This window comes from Pleurodeles waltl, chromosome 4_2 (assembly GCF_031143425.1).
Source record: "Pleurodeles waltl isolate 20211129_DDA chromosome 4_2, aPleWal1.hap1.20221129, whole genome shotgun sequence".
NCBI lineage: Eukaryota > Metazoa > Chordata > Amphibia > Caudata > Salamandridae > Pleurodeles > Pleurodeles waltl.
Window position 1 is genome coordinate 27,111,043 of NC_090443.1, and position 19,477 is coordinate 27,130,519.

Below are 19,477 nucleotides of genomic sequence, written 5' to 3' on the forward strand. Positions count from 1 at the left end.
TACCCATTGCGGAGGTCCCACCAGGAGTGCAAGCCCCCTTGCCATGACTGGGTCCCCTCCTCCACAGGTGTGGAGGCCCCTTGTGAATTAGCTCCAATTTGTTTTTCTAGTTTACCCGTGGATTCCTCAGATGACTTGAAAAATCAGCGATTTATATAAGTTTGACCTGGGAAGCCCAGTAATAAGCTCTGACATCAGGCAGTGCTATCGCACCACTATACTCTGTCCTACATAGCGTTTTCAGTGCAATGCGTGGTGTCTCTCCATTCCTAAGTAACATACGGAGATCAAAGCCAATTTTAATGAAGATAGCTTCAGCGAGAGGCAATAAAGTGTTTTGTTGTACGTATAATAGTTTGCAGAGTGTAATTGTTTTTGAAAATTGCAGTCCTATGTATCAGGATCAGTGGGATTGATCCCAGTGGATCAGAAAAGAGACAACAATCTTGTGGCTAGTATGGGTGCAGGATTTCAGCCTCAACATTCAACAAGGATATCGGCCTCTAAGAGGCACGTTTATTCTTGGGATTCCCCTCTTTGTGAATTAGTGTAATTGTGGCATGTCTCAAATGTGGTGGGAGCTTCCCTTGCTCATAGGCTTCCCTTAGCATTTGCAGTATATGGGAAGCTAAAATCTAGGACAGACTTTTAAAACTTCTACGGGAATGTTGTTAGGCCCGGGGGTCTTCTCATTCATTCCTCATGCGTTTGATTGCTTCTGACATTTCATCAAGAGTGATATCACTATCTAGCAATGCTCACCTACAGTAGGTGTATCTATATTTGCCAACAATCTTTCAATGTCATTGGTGGTCTTAAGTTGCCTGACCCCATAGGAGTTGCTTTGATGGTATCTTGAGCATTAGGTTCCACTGCGGATGGCTATTGTGTTTAAGCACACCTTTAGTGCACCCCTCTAGGTTTTGGCTGTGCATTGCTCTACCTGTTGAGGTCCACGGAGAGGGGGTTTATCGGGTCCTAGCAGCGGGGGTCAATGATGCGGGAGGCTGACAATGGATCCTATCAGTACTGCGTGAAACTGTTCCTGCATTCAAAATGGCACCTCCTTGGTTCAATGGGAGTTCATTGGTATGAGTGCTGCTTGGGCCTGCTGTTCTGATTAGTATAGGCCTTTTTGGAATGAAAACAGGTTGGCAAAACTCTTGGGGCTCTGTGGCTCCGGGAGTAGCAAGTTCTGGTGGATTGGGAAAGTGCATTATATTCCATGTTCAATTTTGACCGGGTGCGATATGTAGCCACAGAGCTCAGCAAGCCATCTTGCTGCTCTGTGCTGGGTAACAGGGGATGGGCAGGAATGTGCCGTATATAATATAATATGGTGCATTTCTGCCTTTTCCTAGCACTGGTGCACAATGTATTGCCTAGAACCAACGCAGACACTCTTGCACCATGGTGCATATGTGCCTGCATTGAAAACAGGATTGTTTTGTGCAAAAAGGGGCACCTTCCTGCACAAAACCAATCAACTGAGGCATTTTCCTATTTCTATGTGTGCTGCAGAATGCCGCCCTGCACTCGCAAGGAGGTTCAGGTAGGTGGCAGAGGTTGCCTGCGTGCATGTGGTGCGGCCAAGGCAAAAGGGAAGACTCGGGGCAAGGTTGGGGAGGAGCCACGGGGAATAAGCACTGTAGGAGGAGGGGCAGGGTTACCTTCTATGGTGGGACGGAAGGCTGAGGCAAGCGGGAAGGGTCAGAAGGGGGCAGGGGAGGTGCTGCAGGGAATAAGCAGCAAAAAGGGTGTTATGGCAGGCAGCAAAGAAGCTTTACAAGGGCCGTCTGAGGTTGCGGGGAGAAGCGGCAGGATCACGTGCAAGTAGAATGTCACAAAGAAGTAGCATGTGCCAGGCAAAGGAGGTGGGGCAGGCAGGGAGGGGGGAGACAATCAAGAGTGGGGGGAGTCAGGAGGGATAATAGTGTGAGGTGACCAGAGTCCGGACAGCCAAGGGTGGGAAGAGTCTGTAGCCCCCCTGGAGGATGGGCCATTTAAGATGTTATGGGAAGAGCACTGGCCCACTCCATAGTTGGGGGTAGTGAGGAGCAGGGACAGGGTTCTGGGGTGGGGCCACATCTTGATGTGGGGAGAGAAGAATGGGGAGACAAGCCCAGTTCCTCCATGGTGGCTCAGGTGGATGAGCTTCCATGGAGTGATGATGAGGAGGAGGGGATTATGATACCAGGCAGTAGGTGGCCTCCCAGGCAAGTATTTTCAAAGAACAAAGGGAGCGTGGCCAGGGAGCAGGTGTAGGAGGCTGGACTGGCTTGTAGTGAGTACCAAGGGGTACTTGCACCTTGCACCAGGCCCAGTTATCCCTTATTAGTGTATAGGGTGTCTAGCAGCTTAGGCTGATAGATAATGGTAGCTTAGCAAAGCAGCTCAGGCTGAACTAGGAGACGTGTGAAGCTACTACAGTACCACTTAGTGTCATATGCACAATATCATAAGAAAACACAATACACAGTTATACTAAAAATAAAGGTACTTTATTTTTATGACAATATGCCAAAGTATCTTAGAGTGTACCCTCAGTGAGAGGATAGGAAATATACACAAGATATATATACACAATAGCAAAAATATGCAGTATAGTCTTAGAAAGCAGTGCAAACAATGTATAGTTACAATAGGATGCAATGGGGAAACATAGGGATAGGGGCAACACAAACCATATACTCCAGAAGTGGAATGCGAACCACGAATGGACCCCAAACCTATGTGACCTTGTAGAGGGTCGCTGGGACTATTAGAAAATAGTGAGAGTTAGCAAAATAACCCACCCCAAGACCCTGAAAAGTGAGTGCAAAGTGCACCAAAGTTCCCCTAAGGACAAAATAGTCGTGTTAGAGGGAGAATGCAAGAAAAACACAAATCAGCAATGCAACAACGATGGATTCCTGTCTGAAGGTACCTGTGGAGCAAGTGGACCAAGTCCAAAAGTCACAAACAGCTCGGAGATGGGCAGATGCCCAAGAAATGCCAGCGGTTGGTGCAAAGAAGCTCTTACTAGGCTGAAGAACTGTGAATACTGCAGGAACGACAAGGGCTAGAGACTTCCCCTTTGGAGGATGGATCCCCCACGCCTTGGAGAGTCGTGCAGAAGTGTTTTCCCGCCGGATGGACGCCAACAAGCCTTGCTACACGCAAATCGTGCGTTTGGCGTTTTTGGACGCTGCTGGGGCCCAGGAGGGACCAGGAGGTCGCAAATTAGACCTGCAGAGAGAGGGGACGTCGAGCAAGACAAAGAGCCCTCACTGAAGCAGGTAGCACCCGGAGAAGTGCCAGAAACAGGCACTACGAGGATGCGTGAAACGGTGCTCGCCGAAGTTGCACAAAGGAGTCCCACGTCGCCGGAGACCAACTTAGAAAGTCGTGCAATGCAGGTTAGAGTGCCGTGGACCCAGGCTTGGCTGTGCACGAAGGATTTCCGCCGGAAGTGCACAGGGGCCGGAGAAGCTTGCAAAGTCGCGGTTCCCAGCAATGCAGCCCAGCGAGGTGAGGCAAGGACTTACCTCCACCAAACTTGGGCTGAAGAGTCACTGGACTGTGGGGGTCACTTGGACGGTGTCGCTGGATTCGAGGGACCTCGCTCGTCGTGCTGAGAGGAGACCCAAGGGACCGGAGATGCAGCTTTTTGGTGCCTGCGGTTGCAGGGGGACGATTCCGTCGACCCACGGGAGATTTCTTCGGAGCTTCTGGTGCAGAGAGGAGGCAGGCTACCCCCACAGCATGCACAAGCAGGAAAACAGTCGAGAAGGCGGCAGGATCAGCGTTACAGAGTTGCAGTAGTCGTCTTTGCTACTATGTTGCAGGTTTGCAGGCTTCCAGCGCGGTCAGCGGTCGATTCCTTATCAGAAGGTGAAGAGGGAGATGCAGAGGAACTCGGCTGAGCTCATGCATTCGTTATCTAAAGTTTCCCCAGAGACAGAGACCCTAAATAGCCAGAAAAGAGGGTTTGGCTACCTAGGAGAGAGGAAAGGATACTAACACCTGAAGGAGCCTATCACAAGGAGTCTCTGACGTCACCTGGTGGCACTGGCCACTCAGAGCAGTCCAGTGTGCCAGCAGCACCTCTGTTTCCAAGATGGCAGAGGTCTGGAGCACACTGGAGGAGCTCTGGACACCTCCCAGGGGAGGTGCAGGTCAGGGGAGTGGTCACTCCCCTTTCCTTTGTCCAGTTTCGCGCCAGAGCAGGGGCTAAGGGGTCCCTGAACCGGTGTAGACTGGCTTATGCAGAATTGGGCACACCTGTGCCCAACAAAGCATTTCCAGAGGCTGGGGGAGGCTACTCCTCCCCTGCCTTCACACCATTTTCCAAAGGGAGAGGGTGTCACACCCTCTCTCAGAGGAAGTTCTTTGTTCTGCCATCCTGGGCCAGGCCTGGCTGGACCCCAGGAGGGCAGCTGCCTGTCTGAGGGGTTGGCAGCAGCAGCAGCTGCAGAGAAACCCCAGGAAGGGCAGTCTGGCAGTACCAGGGTCTGTGCTACAGACCACTGGGATCATGGAATTGTACCAACAATGCCAGGATGGCATAGAGGGGGCAATTCCATGATCATAGACATGTTACATGGCCATATTCGGAGTTACCATGGTGAAGCTACATATAGGTAGTGACCTATATGTAGTGCACGCGTGTAATGGTGTCCCCGCACTCACAAAGTTCAGTGAATTGGCTCTGAACAATGTGGGGGCACCTTGGCTAGTGCCAGGGTGCCCTCACACTAAGTAACTTTGCACCTAACCTTTACCAGGTAAAGGTTAGACATATAGGTGACTTATAAGTTACTTAAGTGCAGTGTAAAATGGCTGTGAAATAACGTGGACGTTATTTCACTCAGGCTGCAGTGGCAGGCCTGTGTAAGAATTGTCAGAGCTCCCTATGGGTGGCAAAAGAAATGCTGCAGCCCATAGGGATCTCCTGGAACCCCAATACCCTGGGTACCTCAGTACCATATACTAGGGAATTATAAGGGTGTTCCAGTAAGCCAATGTAAATTGGTAAAAATGGTCACTAGCCTGTCAGTGACAATTTGGAAAGAAATGAGAGAGCATAACCACTGAGGTTCTGGTTAGCAGAGCCTCAGTGAGACAGTTAGGCACCACACAGGGAACATACACATGCACACCTATGAGCACTGGGGCCCTGTGTGACAGGGTCCCAGTGACACATACATATAGGCCACAAACCTATGAGCACTGGGGTCCTGACGAGCAGGACCCCAGTGACACATAACAAACATACTGAAAACATAGTGTTTTCACTATGAGCACTGAGGCCTGGCAATCAGGATCCCAGTGAGACAGTGAAAACAGTGACAAACACCCTGACATACACTCACAAACAGGCCAAAAGTGGGGGTAACAAGGCTAGAAAGAGGCTACCTTCTCACACAACCCCCCCCCAAACGAAGGACAATAAGGCTAACCTTGGCCAGTTGAGACTTTATTGTCTAAGTGGTGATAAGTAGAGAGTAGCTCTGCAATAGACTGGTTACTCCCTTTATCATCCACTATATGGTTACTTCCCTGTGGGGATGTAAACCACCCTGTTTGAAGTTTTTTAGCTAAGCAACAATGTGAAGATGTATTTTCAGAGTTTCTATCAGTAAGTTTTAGTTTAGAGCAGTGGGAATTGTCCACTGAACCTATTTGTAGTGATGGAAATGCCAGACAGGGATGCTGTCTCAGAAAAGCCATAGCTGGGCAAAAACTTTGTCCATCTGGCTGGAAGAGAGAACAGGGATGCTGTTTCTCTTGAGTTGGAGCAGGGCAGGGATGCTGTCCTATCAGCTCCACACTAGGGCAGGGATGCTGTCCTAAGTGTTGTGAGGCAGTGCAGAGTTTCTGCACTAAAGTTTCTCTGGGAGGGTTGGAGGGATGCTCCATGTTAACTAAAATGGTGCTCTTTTTCTCACCAATGTTAGTTGTCCCACAGAGAGGTACTTCCACCTCAGGGAGTCCAGCTTTGCCAGCTGATGATTCCCTTGGAACAGGTGCCACCCCAGGAGAGGTTTCTCCCACCACAGGAATAGTATCCTGAATGGTAGGGTGGTTAGGGGATACTGTGATACCCTTTTTACCTGTTGATGGAGAGGGATCCTGAGTTTTCAGGCCTTCTCTCCTTTGCTTTTTCATTTCACTTGAAATGAGAGGGAACAATTCCTCAGGGATGCCCAGCATGGCTGCATGGGCATAAAACTCTACATCAGCCCAACCTGAGGCCTCTAGGTCATTACCTAAGAGACAGTCTACAGGTAAGCTAGGTGATACCACCACCTGCTTAGGGCCAGTAACTCCACCCCAACTAAACTGAATTATAGCTAAGGGAAGAAACTTAGTGGAGTTATGGACATCAATAATCTTATACTGTTGTCCACTGATGTGTTGTTCAGGAGGCACTAGGTTTTCAGTCACCAAAGTGAAACTGGCACCTGTGTCCCTGTAGGCCAAGGCCTCAACACCATTTATTGAAACTGTCTGCCTGTACTTATCCATTGTAAGGGGACAAGCAGCCAGTGTGGCAAGGCCAATGCCACTAGGTGTGACAGAAACTGTCTTGGGACTGATTACATCAGTTTCCACTATGGACCCATAAGTGAACCCAACTACACCCTTTGCTTGACTGTTGCCAGCAGTCCCACCACTAGTACCACTACTGCTAGGGGCACTAGAGCTTGATGTATTAGTGGTGGTAGGCTCAGGGGGTTTACCTGGACAGGACTTATCCCCTGGCCTATGGCCTCTGTTTTTACACACAATGCACCAAGGCTTTTTAATGTGTGCAGGTTGGGAAGAAGAGGAAGAATTTGTTTTATCCCCACCCTCTGAAGAGTGTTTAAGATTTGAAGTGGGATCTTTGGTTTTACCCTTATCCCCATGCTTATCTTGAGATTTTTCACCATCTTTCTTCTTATTGCCATCTTTGTCACCCCCTGTATGAACTTTTCTGTTCACCCTTGTTCTGACCCATTTGTCTGCCTTCTTTCCCAATTCTTGGGGAGAGGTCAGATCAGAGTCTACCAGGTACTGGTGCAACAAATCAGACACACAATTATTAAGTATATGCTCTCTCAGGATTGTGTTATACAGGCTTTCATAATCAGTAACTTTACTGCCATGTAACCACCCCTCCAAGGCCTTCACTGAATGGTCAATGAAATCAACCCAGTCTTGTGAAGACTCCTTTTTGGTCTCTCTGAACTTTATCCTGTACTGTTCAGTGGTTAAGCCATAACCATCCAGGAGTGCATTCTTAAGAACTGTAAAATTATTGGCATCACTTTCTTTCACAGTAAGGAGTCTATCCCTACCCTTTCCACTAAATGATAGCCATAGGATAGCAGCCCACTGCTTTTGAGGGACATCCTGTACAGCACAGGCCCTCTCAAGTGCAGCAAACCACTTGTTAATGTCATCCCCCTCCTTATAAGGGGGAACTATCTTGTGCAGATTCCTGGAATCATGCTCTTTTGCAGGATGACTATGGGGAATACTGCTGCTGCCACCATGGGTATCTAAACCCAACTTCTGTCTTTCCTTCTCTAATTCTAAAGACTGTCTATCCAAATCCAGCTGTTGCTTCTTGAGCTTCAGTCTGGTTTGTTCCACTCTCAATCTATTGAGCTCCCTTTCTAACAATCTGTCATCAGGGTGGGTGGGAGGGACATTTCTAGATACAGAGGTATGATGGGAATGAACAGAAGGAAACCTGTCCCTTACAGAGGGCACCCTAACAGCTTGGCTACCAGTATAATGTGAGAGCACATCATCAGTATGATGTGATTCAACCTCTGTACCAACTATGCTAGACTGTCTAGTAATGGGCAGGCTGAGAAGTTTCTTTCCTGAACCTTTTCCTGGGGGAGTCCCTGGATCAGATTGAGAACCATTAGCTACTTTTTCTACAGATTGGGCACTTATGGCCTTATCCTGTACTCTAAGCATATTAATTAACAGTTCTAAGGAAGGATTCTTCCCTACACTCAAACCTCTCTCTATGCAGAGACTCCTTGCTCCTTTCCAGCTAAGGTGATCATATGCAAGTTTGGACAGTTCAACATTTTGGCCTGTGCCAGACATTTTTAGAGAGAGTTAAAGTGATAGACAAAGAGAAAAAAGTTTTCAGAACTTTTTGGAAAGACAGAAAAAAACTTTTAAAACTTTTAAGAACTTTTTGAAAGTTTAGTAGTACTTTTCAGCACTTAGAAAAGAGTGAAAAGAGGAAATGCAAAACTTTTTGGCTATGTGTATATACACTGACCTTGTTTTGTATATTTTTCTCTTATGAAAAGTACAATGACAAGAGTGGTAAGTAGTCTCAAGCACTTATCCCACCACTGCACAACCAATGTAGGAGGCTGGACTGGCTTGTAGTGAGTACCAAGGGGTACTTGCACCTTGCACCAGGCCCAGTTATCCCTTATTAGTGTATAGGGTGTCTAGCAGCTTAGGCTGATAGATAATGGTAGCTTAGCAAAGCAGCTCAGGCTGAACTAGGAGACGTGTGAAGCTACTACAGTACCACTTAGTGTCATATGCACAATATCATAAGAAAACACAATACACAGTTATACTAAAAATAAAGGTACTTTATTTTTATGACAATATGCCAAAGTATCTTAGAGTGTACCCTCAGTGAGAGGATAGGAAATATACACAAGATATATATACACAATAGCAAAAATATGCAGTATAGTCTTAGAAAACAGTGCAAACAATGTATAGTTACAATAGGATGCAATGGGGAAACATAGGGATAGGGGCAACACAAACCATATACTCCAGAAGTGGAATGCGAACCACGAATGGACCCCAAACCTATGTGACCTTGTAGAGGGTCGCTGGGACTATTAGAAAATAGTGAGAGTTAGCAAAATAACCCACCCCAAGACCCTGAAAAGTGAGTGCAAAGTGCACCAAAGTTCCCCTAAGGACAAAATAGTCGTGTTAGAGGGAGAATGCAAGAAAAACACAAATCAGCAATGCAACAACGATGGATTCCTGTCTGAAGGTACCTGTGGAGCAAGTGGACCAAGTCCAAAAGTCACAAACAGCTCGGAGATGGGCAGATGCCCAAGAAATGCCAGCGGTTGGTGCAAAGAAGCTCTTACTAGGCTGAAGAACTGTGAATACTGCAGGAACGACAAGGGCTAGAGACTTCCCCTTTGGAGGATGGATCCCCCACGCCTTGGAGAGTCGTGCAGAAGTGTTTTCCCGCCGGATGGACGCCAACAAGCCTTGCTACACGCAAATCGTGCGTTTGGCGTTTTTGGACGCTGCTGGGGCCCAGGAGGGACCAGGAGGTCGCAAATTAGACCTGCAGAGAGAGGGGACGTCGAGCAAGACAAAGAGCCCTCACTGAAGCAGGTAGCACCCGGAGAAGTGCCAGAAACAGGCACTACGAGGATGCGTGAAACGGTGCTCGCCGAAGTTGCACAAAGGAGTCCCACGTCGCCGGAGACCAACTTAGAAAGTCGTGCAATGCAGGTTAGAGTGCCGTGGACCCAGGCTTGGCTGTGCACGAAGGATTTCCGCCGGAAGTGCACAGGGGCCGGAGAAGCTTGCAAAGTCGCGGTTCCCAGCAATGCAGCCCAGCGAGGTGAGGCAAGGACTTACCTCCACCAAACTTGGGCTGAAGAGTCACTGGACTGTGGGGGTCACTTGGACGGTGTCGCTGGATTCGAGGGACCTCGCTCGTCGTGCTGAGAGGAGACCCAAGGGACCGGAGATGCAGCTTTTTGGTGCCTGCGGTTGCAGGGGGACGATTCCGTCGACCCACGGGAGATTTCTTCGGAGCTTCTGGTGCAGAGAGGAGGCAGGCTACCCCCACAGCATGCACAAGCAGGAAAACAGTCGAGAAGGCGGCAGGATCAGCGTTACAGAGTTGCAGTAGTCGTCTTTGCTACTATGTTGCAGGTTTGCAGGCTTCCAGCGCGGTCAGCGGTCGATTCCTTATCAGAAGGTGAAGAGGGAGATGCAGAGGAACTCGGCTGAGCTCATGCATTCGTTATCTAAAGTTTCCCCAGAGACAGAGACCCTAAATAGCCAGAAAAGAGGGTTTGGCTACCTAGGAGAGAGGAAAGGATACTAACACCTGAAGGAGCCTATCACAAGGAGTCTCTGACGTCACCTGGTGGCACTGGCCACTCAGAGCAGTCCAGTGTGCCAGCAGCACCTCTGTTTCCAAGATGGCAGAGGTCTGGAGCACACTGGAGGAGCTCTGGACACCTCCCAGGGGAGGTGCAGGTCAGGGGAGTGGTCACTCCCCTTTCCTTTGTCCAGTTTCGCGCCAGAGCAGGGGCTAAGGGGTCCCTGAACCGGTGTAGACTGGCTTATGCAGAATTGGGCACACCTGTGCCCAACAAAGCATTTCCAGAGGCTGGGGGAGGCTACTCCTCCCCTGCCTTCACACCATTTTCCAAAGGGAGAGGGTGTCACACCCTCTCTCAGAGGAAGTTCTTTGTTCTGCCATCCTGGGCCAGGCCTGGCTGGACCCCAGGAGGGCAGCTGCCTGTCTGAGGGGTTGGCAGCAGCAGCAGCTGCAGAGAAACCCCAGGAAGGGCAGTCTGGCAGTACCAGGGTCTGTGCTACAGACCACTGGGATCATGGAATTGTACCAACAATGCCAGGATGGCATAGAGGGGGCAATTCCATGATCATAGACATGTTACATGGCCATATTCGGAGTTACCATGGTGAAGCTACATATAGGTAGTGACCTATATGTAGTGCACGCGTGTAATGGTGTCCCCGCACTCACAAAGTTCAGTGAATTGGCTCTGAACAATGTGGGGGCACCTTGGCTAGTGCCAGGGTGCCCTCACACTAAGTAACTTTGCACCTAACCTTTACCAGGTAAAGGTTAGACATATAGGTGACTTATAAGTTACTTAAGTGCAGTGTAAAATGGCTGTGAAATAACGTGGACGTTATTTCACTCAGGCTGCAGTGGCAGGCCTGTGTAAGAATTGTCAGAGCTCCCTATGGGTGGCAAAAGAAATGCTGCAGCCCATAGGGATCTCCTGGAACCCCAATACCCTGGGTACCTCAGTACCATATACTAGGGAATTATAAGGGTGTTCCAGTAAGCCAATGTAAATTGGTAAAAATGGTCACTAGCCTGTCAGTGACAATTTGGAAAGAAATGAGAGAGCATAACCACTGAGGTTCTGGTTAGCAGAGCCTCAGTGAGACAGTTAGGCACCACACAGGGAACATACACATGCACACCTATGAGCACTGGGGCCCTGTGTGACAGGGTCCCAGTGACACATACATATAGGCCACAAACCTATGAGCACTGGGGTCCTGACGAGCAGGACCCCAGTGACACATAACAAACATACTGAAAACATAGTGTTTTCACTATGAGCACTGAGGCCTGGCAATCAGGATCCCAGTGAGACAGTGAAAACAGTGACAAACACCCTGACATACACTCACAAACAGGCCAAAAGTGGGGGTAACAAGGCTAGAAAGAGGCTACCTTCTCACAGCAGGTGAGGGGAGGGAGGTGGTCAGGGGTGGGAGGACATTCCTATTACCAGGTCAGGGGCAGAGAGGGATGCACAACGGTCTCACCAGGTTTTTTGCAGGTCGCTCACGAGGAGGAAGTTACAGAGTCGGGAGAGCATTGGTCCCAGAGGGGAAGAGTCTGCTTGGCGCAGAGTGGCCAGTCGGGCGGCATTGAGGGACCCAGCGGTGAGCACCCTGCGTAGGTTTATAACAGCCTTGCAGGGGGGAGTAGCGTAGCGAGAACGAGCGTGCTCTGCCAGAGTGGTGAGTCAGGGGTCAGGAGTGAGACACAGCAGCACGAGTGGCTATGGTATGGTCCCTACAGCTCAATTAATAATTACTCCTCAAGTGGATTTAGGGGTGCCATGTGGTGTAGCCAGTAAAAATGGTGTAAGGTTGAAGGAACCAAAAGGGGGCTGCGAAGTGCCCAAAGTGGTAACTGGTGGTAGAGCTGAGGCCCAAGTGAGCTGGGTGGAGGGCATGGATTTAGACTATAATGAAGATAGCCCAGTGGAGGGGGAAATAGTAGAAGGGGAGAGTGAAATGGAGGATGGTCGAAGGGATGTGTGGGAGCGAGGAGTTGTGGGGGCCACCTAATGCTTCTCGCAGTAATATGTGCAGGACAAGTCGTAGCAGCACCAGGGGACCAAGGAGAGGATGGCATTGCAAACAATGGCAAGACAGCAGGCTTTTGTGCTAGCGCTGACCTTAACACCAGGTAAGCAAAAATGTGGTCGGAGTTAGGAGGATAAAGGGGTGGAAGTTAGATGTGGTGGAAGCATGGGTGAGGTACGTCTAATGAAAGGCAAATACGTTAAAGATGCAGGAGTGGGGCCTGAAAAGGGAGGCCAATGTGATGAGACCCCACAAATAAAGAACACGGAGGCACAGGTCAGGACGGACGAGGGGGAAGGGGACACTTCCGACACATGGGGGCAGAGGGTAGAGGAGAAAGGGAAAGAAGGAGACATTCACAAGGTAGGGGACGGTAAAAAGAGCAAGGAGCTAAAGGTAAAAAAAACTTCCATCCATGGGAGTCTCTAAGCCCTTGGGAGCGCATTTGATGTTCACCACAAAAGAAAAGTTGTGTGCGTGGAGATCCTAAAATTGTTACACAGGGAGTGTGGGCAAAGGAGGGGTCAAAGGAGGAGGAATATGAGCTGGCTAAAAGCCCACGGGTGCCAGTAACGATTGAGAATTGGACATGGGCTTTCCTAATTTATGCAAGCGTGTATTGCAAAAAGTATCCAGAACAGAGCGTGGCATTGCTTAAATATATAGATGTGATCAGAAAGGCTCAGCTCTCCTTCAGTGGTGATGCATGGGCACAGTATGATGAGGTGCTTAGGGCACGCATGGCAGCGGATCCGGAAGCAAAATGGGGGGAAATAGACACTAACCTATGGCAGCAAACTCTTGGTCTGGCAAAGTTTGTCAAGACGGTCTTTATGGCCGGTGGTCTACCAATAGAGTACCTGCCCTTTCAAGCATGTCCCACCCGAGAAGAGGTGGGGTCAGCAACCAAACACCAGGGAGGGACCTTGGGAGCGAGCTGGGACTTTAATAAGGGACTCTGCATGAGGGAGTACTGTTAGTTCCGCCTTGAGTGCTCAAAGTGCAGAGAACGGTACGCTCTGGTACAGTGCTACAGTAACCAGGAAGGAGCACAAGGGGGACTAGCAGGTCAGTATAACGGCAGGGGCAACAGCAAGCAGTTACCTAACGGTGGCAACATGGACCGCAGGGACATTTTAGAGGGGGCAGGGGAGGACAAGGGGCTGATGGGAAGGGCTCATACACCGTTTAACGTGTACAGGCTACATTATTGGTTGCGGCTATATCCTAAACAGGGTGATGCTGCACAATTGGCCGAGGGTTTCACACAGGGTTTCAAGTTGGGTTACGAAGGGCCAAGGCAGAGGCGTTGGGATGAGAATCTTAAATCTGCAAAGAAACATCCACAAGTGGTCAGGGAAAAACTTGTAACAGAAGAGGCTGAAGGTAGGGTGGCAGGACCGTTTCAGGATTGGCAAATTTAGAATTGTTTTTTTTACCCATCTGAGTTGTGCTGAAGAAGGAACAGGGACAATACAGGTTGATACACCGATCTTAGCCTGAAGGGGGGTCAGTGAACAATTTCATTCTGGGAAAGGTCTCATCAGTATCCTGCTCCTCGGTTGATGTGGCCATGGCTTTAGAGGAACAAGCCGGCCAAGGTGCCCTTATGGCAAAGTGTGGCATCAAGTCTGCATTTTGGTTATTACCAGTTCACCCAGATGACTTTGAGTCGCTGGGCATACAGTTTGAGGGACATTGGTATGTCGACAAAGCTCTACCTATGGGCTGTGCCATATCGTATTCACTTTTTGAGCACTTCAGCTCATTTTTGGAATGGCTTTTCACATATAGTACCGGTCAAGAATAGGTAACACATTATTTGGATGACTTTGTTACGCCTTCCGGTTCTGTGGACTGCCAGATTTTGCTGGTTAGTTTCCAGGAGCTCATGAAGGACATGGTGGTTCCTCTGGTGCCAGTAAAGACAGTGGGTCCCCCTACCTCGATTTCTTTTGTGTGGATTGAGCTGGGCTCTGTGAGATTGGAACCCCGCTTGCCAATTGAAAAGAAAGTGCCAATGGATTTACTGTTGGACAATATGCTGGCAAGAGTGAAGGTCACGTGAGGGAGGTGTGAGTCCTTTTGGGCCTCTTGAATTTTGCTTGTACGGTGGTCAGGGCAAGACAAACTTTTTGCAGGCATCTGGGCTTGGCACTGTCAGGACATTTCTTGCCTCATCATCACTTAAGACTGTTAGCAGGTGTGAGGGAAGTTGCGCATGTGGGGCATGTTCCTGGATTCATTCAATGGCAGTCCTAGCTGTACTCCATTGGAGATGGAGTGGGAGGCACATATTTATTTTGACGCTTCGGGCAAAGTTGGCTTTGGCATTTATTGGCAGGGAAAATGGTGTGCTGAGGAGTGGCCACCAGGGTGGAAGGGAGGAGGATGAAGCATTGCCTTTTTGGAGCTCTTTCCTGTAGTACTGGTGGTATATTAGTGGAGTCACTTTCTGCAGCACAAAAGAGTCTTGTTTCATGTAGGCAATATGTCAGTGGGGCAGGTTGTTAATAGGCAATCGGCAATAAACCCACAGGTGCTTAATCTAATGCGAGTGTCTGTGGTACAATATCATGTTCAAAGCTCAACATGTGTCCACAATGACATTGGGGATGCTTTGTCTCGTTCACAGTGAGAGAGGTTCCAAGGGCTTGCCACTGAGGCCAAACGGCAATGGACCCACATGCCACAACAGTTTTGGACTGTAGGCGTGAAAGGATGCTGCAGCTGGTGATAGGCTCTTTGGCAGTGTCCACAAGGAAAGCTTATGCACAGGCTTCGATGGAATTTATTGGGTCGGGCGCAGTCAGGAGAGTGACAGGAAGGGATAGGGTTGAGGATGTAGTTCAATTTACTTTAAGTTTTATTGAGTAGGGACAGTCACGGGTGACAATAGCAGGTAAATTAGCGGGTGAAGTGTTCATGGGCAAACCTTTCTGGGGCTATGCATCATCAGCGGGAGAGATGGGTGCCCCCATACTGGATTGCCGGGCCGTTCCAGTCAGGCAAGGATGCCGCTGACTCTGGACTTATTACGGAGAGTAGTGGCAGCCCTCCCACAGATTTGTCATTCACAGCAGGAAACTGTTATTTTTGCAACATTAATGGTGTGGACGTTTTTTGGGGATTTTAGGGTATCGGAAATGTTGGGCACCAGGTGGGGAAAAGGCTAGTTGTGCGGGGGGCGCGTTTCGCTGCAGTCACAAGGGGTGCCTATCTTCTTGCGTTGTTCCAAGATGGATCGGAGAGTGCAAGGGAGTATGTGTTGTTACCGGTACAGAAAGACAAAGTTTGCCCCCTGCAGTGGGGATTACGATTGGAAGGGCTGACGTTAATGAGGGCAGGTTTAGTCTTTATGCACATAAATGACAGAGTAGTCTCAGCATTTCAATTGTTGCAGATTTTACGGAAAGCCTTGACATGCCTAGGATTTGCTGGAAAGGATTTTGAAACTCATTCATTTAGAATTGGGGCAGCTACAGAGGCAGGATGGCGAGGGTGGTCCCGGGAGGGCATAAAGCAACTGGGAAGGTGGTCTTCAGAGTGCTTTCGGAGACGTGCGGTAGAATGGGGGGTGGTACATTTTCTAACACAATACATGGTGCAAACATCTTTTTCTTTTGTAGGTTCAGTGCCAGGGCCTTTATCAGCAACATTAAATGTGTGGATGGTAGGACTCTCCTTCATCACATGGGCAGCAAAAGAAGCCAGGACATTGAATGTAGCTAATTTTGGTGAGATGAAGCATCTGGTATGGTTTCGTGGCATGGGAAAGGGGACATGAAATAGAGGGAATTGCTGAAATGTTTTAATAAATTGAAAGGGGGATCTTGGTGCCCAGATATCTTGATCATTCATCTAGGGGGAAATGATTTGGTGCAAGAGGAAGATTTGGTACTGGTGAAACTTATGAAACAAGACTTGTCAGAGATTAAGGGTCAGTGGTTGGGTTGCTTTCCGGTGTGGACTAAGTTTGTGCCTAGGAGGGTTTGGAAGGGTGCTTACAAACCAGCGGCCATAAATAGAGCTCGTAAAGAGCTCAACAAGGAAATTAGGTGTTTTTACAGGGAATTGAATATTGGTTGCAAAACGCATACAGATCTGCTTTATGATACGGCAGAGTTCTTTCATGTGGACGGGGTGCACTTCTTGAGATTTGGCACAAGGCTCTACCTACTGGAGATTAGGGAGTTTGTATCATGGACTCTTAGGGGTGTAGTATAGGAGGAGACTAGGAGTAAAAGGGAGGCAGAAAAAAAAGTCAGGGATGCCCATTTGTTCTGGTGAGGGATGCCTAGAAGGTTGGAGGGGCCCTTACAGAAGGTCATTGGAATTTACAAAGGGGAACCAGGCCCTAAGAAAGGAGTTCAACAAATTCTAAGCAGAAAGAGAGCAGGTATTAAGGTTATTTCCACAGGAAGTTGCATTTAGTAAGGTTCACGAGTTCAAAGTTAATTGGGGGGAAGTTCAAGAGTTTTGAGTAACAGAAGTTAGTAGTTCATGGGGTAGTTTTTGCACGGTTAAAGGGGAGGGTGACATTTTAGGGGTGGGGGTACGTGTTAGGCAGATGTTGAATGTATAGTGAGGCCTATAGTTTTGTAAGGTGATATGCAAAGGCAGTATTGTCGTGCGCACCTGTTTCAATAAAGCAGCATTTTTCACACACATTTTGGGGACAGTTATCTGTCTGTGCTCATTTTGCCCAATCTGTGTTTCTGTATTGATTCACATATGTAAAAATGTAGTCCTGATCTTTAGGCCAAGCACAAAATCCTCCAGGTCTGATGGGGAGGATTTGTCCTTGTTAAAAACATGGAGTGGCTGCACTCGGGAATACCTGGTGCCGTGCTGTAATCCTGCATCACTTGTGATTCCCAGTGAGGCACGTCACTGCTACCACCAGCCCCATTGGGAATTCTGGGCAATTCCCATTGCAAGGCGTTGTTTTTTGCAAATGTTTGCTTGCCTTTGGCCTCTCTGTTTTCATATGTAACTTCAGAACGGTAGTTACTCCTGTTCACATCAGTGGCGTGAGGCAAAATGACAGGGCCCCTGCAGAATACGATGAGTCTCCTATATCTCACAGATATTCATTGGCCTTGGGATGAATGGGGGCCCGAGGGGTTGGATCTCCTGATGGCTTGCCCCCCTGCCCCCAACCTCTTGCGCTGCAGGTGCCTGTATTAAGCCCCTGGTTTACATGAGAGCTCAGACGCGTGCTAGCTCTATGAATATTGCTCTCTGCATCTCATTAGGCTTGGCCAATCACTATACCCCGAGAAGAAACTGCATTGCCTCCTGAGCAGTAGATCCACTGCATCCCTACCCCTGCGCGTGAACAGGGCATTACCGCAGCAGCACAGAGCCACGTCACGGCGACCGTGTCATTCGCAAAAGCGTAACATAACTACTCTAAAAATAAGATATTCTGTTCCATACTATTCATGTTTCAGCTCCTCTCAGAAAATAACTTTGTAAAATAGCTATTATTAGAAAGGTAGTCTTCTATTTTGGGAAATGCTTTCGACTCCTGGGTCAGGAAGTGACACCATTGAAGGAGAGAAGTGTAGACTGTAGAGCAGTCACAGCACCAAAGTTGTAAACTAAAGGTTGTGCTTTTGTTAACTTTTCACAGACAGCCATATACATGTGGTGACCCTGACGTCAACCCTTCAGTCACCTATATTCGGAAACTTTGCCCACGTAGTCCCTCACATATATATATATATATATATATATATATATACCTTGCGATTCTGCTCTGATCATATGTACCCAGCGAATATGCCCAACTGCCCTTTTTACTACTACCACTACAAGAACTTTTACAATTGGCCCCACTACTAATGGTCTGACTCATAACACCCCAGTACAAATGGACCTTAACCCGTACTGGTAGTAACAATAGTAATACTACTACTGCAGGCACAGGTGATGGTCGTACTAGAAATAGTAGTTTCTATTGCATTTTCCTGCTAGTGGTAGCAATAGCTGTAGCGGCAGTAGAAGCAGTGCTAAGTGCTGTAGGATCTGCTGTAGTATTAGTAGGACTATTACTAGAGATCCTGCACTCATGCTTGTGCTACTATTAGTAGCTGTAAAATAGGTGGCACTATTTGTAGAGCCAGTAGTAGCATTTGCAGGTGCCTCTCGCGGTAATATCCTTGTTACTAGTAGCAATATGAGTACTACAGACAGTGGTAAAACCAATAGTAGTGCGGAAAACATAACGGTGCAGGCGGATTTCTTGGATTATTCTTAGCCACCGGTGGGCCATCTCTTTTTATTGCCCACCATGCCATCCCATGTAGCAACCAGCCCTGGTCCTGCTTCGATGGGCACAGTCCTGCCCAGCTGCCAAGTAAGGCCCCCTCTGAATAGGAACAAGTGACCCACAGACCGGGTTCAGCGTATCTGGGACTTGCTCGTGGGGTCCACTTGAGTCTTGTGGTAAAGGGGCACGAGACACATCTGGGCACACCTGTCACACTTAAGGCGCCGCGTGGAGCAAAACAAAAAAGTGATGCTGCCTTCCAGTCCACCTTTCTTCAGCCCTCTGTGCGACTACAGACAGGAAACGTCCTCATACAAATCAGGCATGGCCCTGCTCCAATAGGAACAGTCCAGCCTGAACTTCAAAGGCAGGACGCCTCTGAATTGGAAACAGGCAGCCGCAGACCGGTTTCGGAAAATCTGGGACTCTTGAGTGGGGTGCAAACAAGGTACTCGCATCTGAATGTATTGGATGGAAAGCTTCGATTCCTCTCACCCGTCGGTAATTACCTTGGAGCTCAATCCAGCCCATGTTTTGTTGCCCGCACAGTCATTACAGACAGGACCTGATGAAAACAGGCAGTACAACAGGTACTCACATTTACAGCACGGAGAGCAGAGGGTACTCACAGTCGCAGCAAGGAAATTAGGGGTTACTCACAGTCACAAGAAGGAGAGTAAGGGTCCTCAAAATGGCAGCTCAGGGAGTATGGGTTACTCACAGTGACAGCATGGCGAGCAGGGGTTACTTACAGTTCCAGTGAGGAGAGTAGGGATACTCACAATCACGGCAAAGAGAACACAGATACTCACACTCACAGCTTAGAGATGATGATATACAGTAATAACATAGAACAGAAGAAAGGTGCTCACGTTTGTAGCCTGGAGATAATTTATGTCGGTGAGTACTCACAGGCACAGCTGGGCGGCAGGATGTGCTCACAGGTGAGCGAAGGATATAGTCGCTGACGGAGTCTGGGGGAACAGAGGGTTTTTGCAGCTACACAAAGCTCACAGATACATATCGTGGATCAGGGTACTCACAGTCAAAGAGAGT

General features: G+C 48.6%; 1 protein-coding gene across 8 annotated transcripts in view; it reads right to left on the minus strand.

The window, feature by feature from the left end:
- The window catches only part of PALM3 (paralemmin 3), a 164,598-nt gene that overhangs the window by 66,859 nt on the left and 78,262 nt on the right, over positions 1 to 19,477 (minus strand). The gene's annotated exons all lie outside the window — the stretch shown is intronic.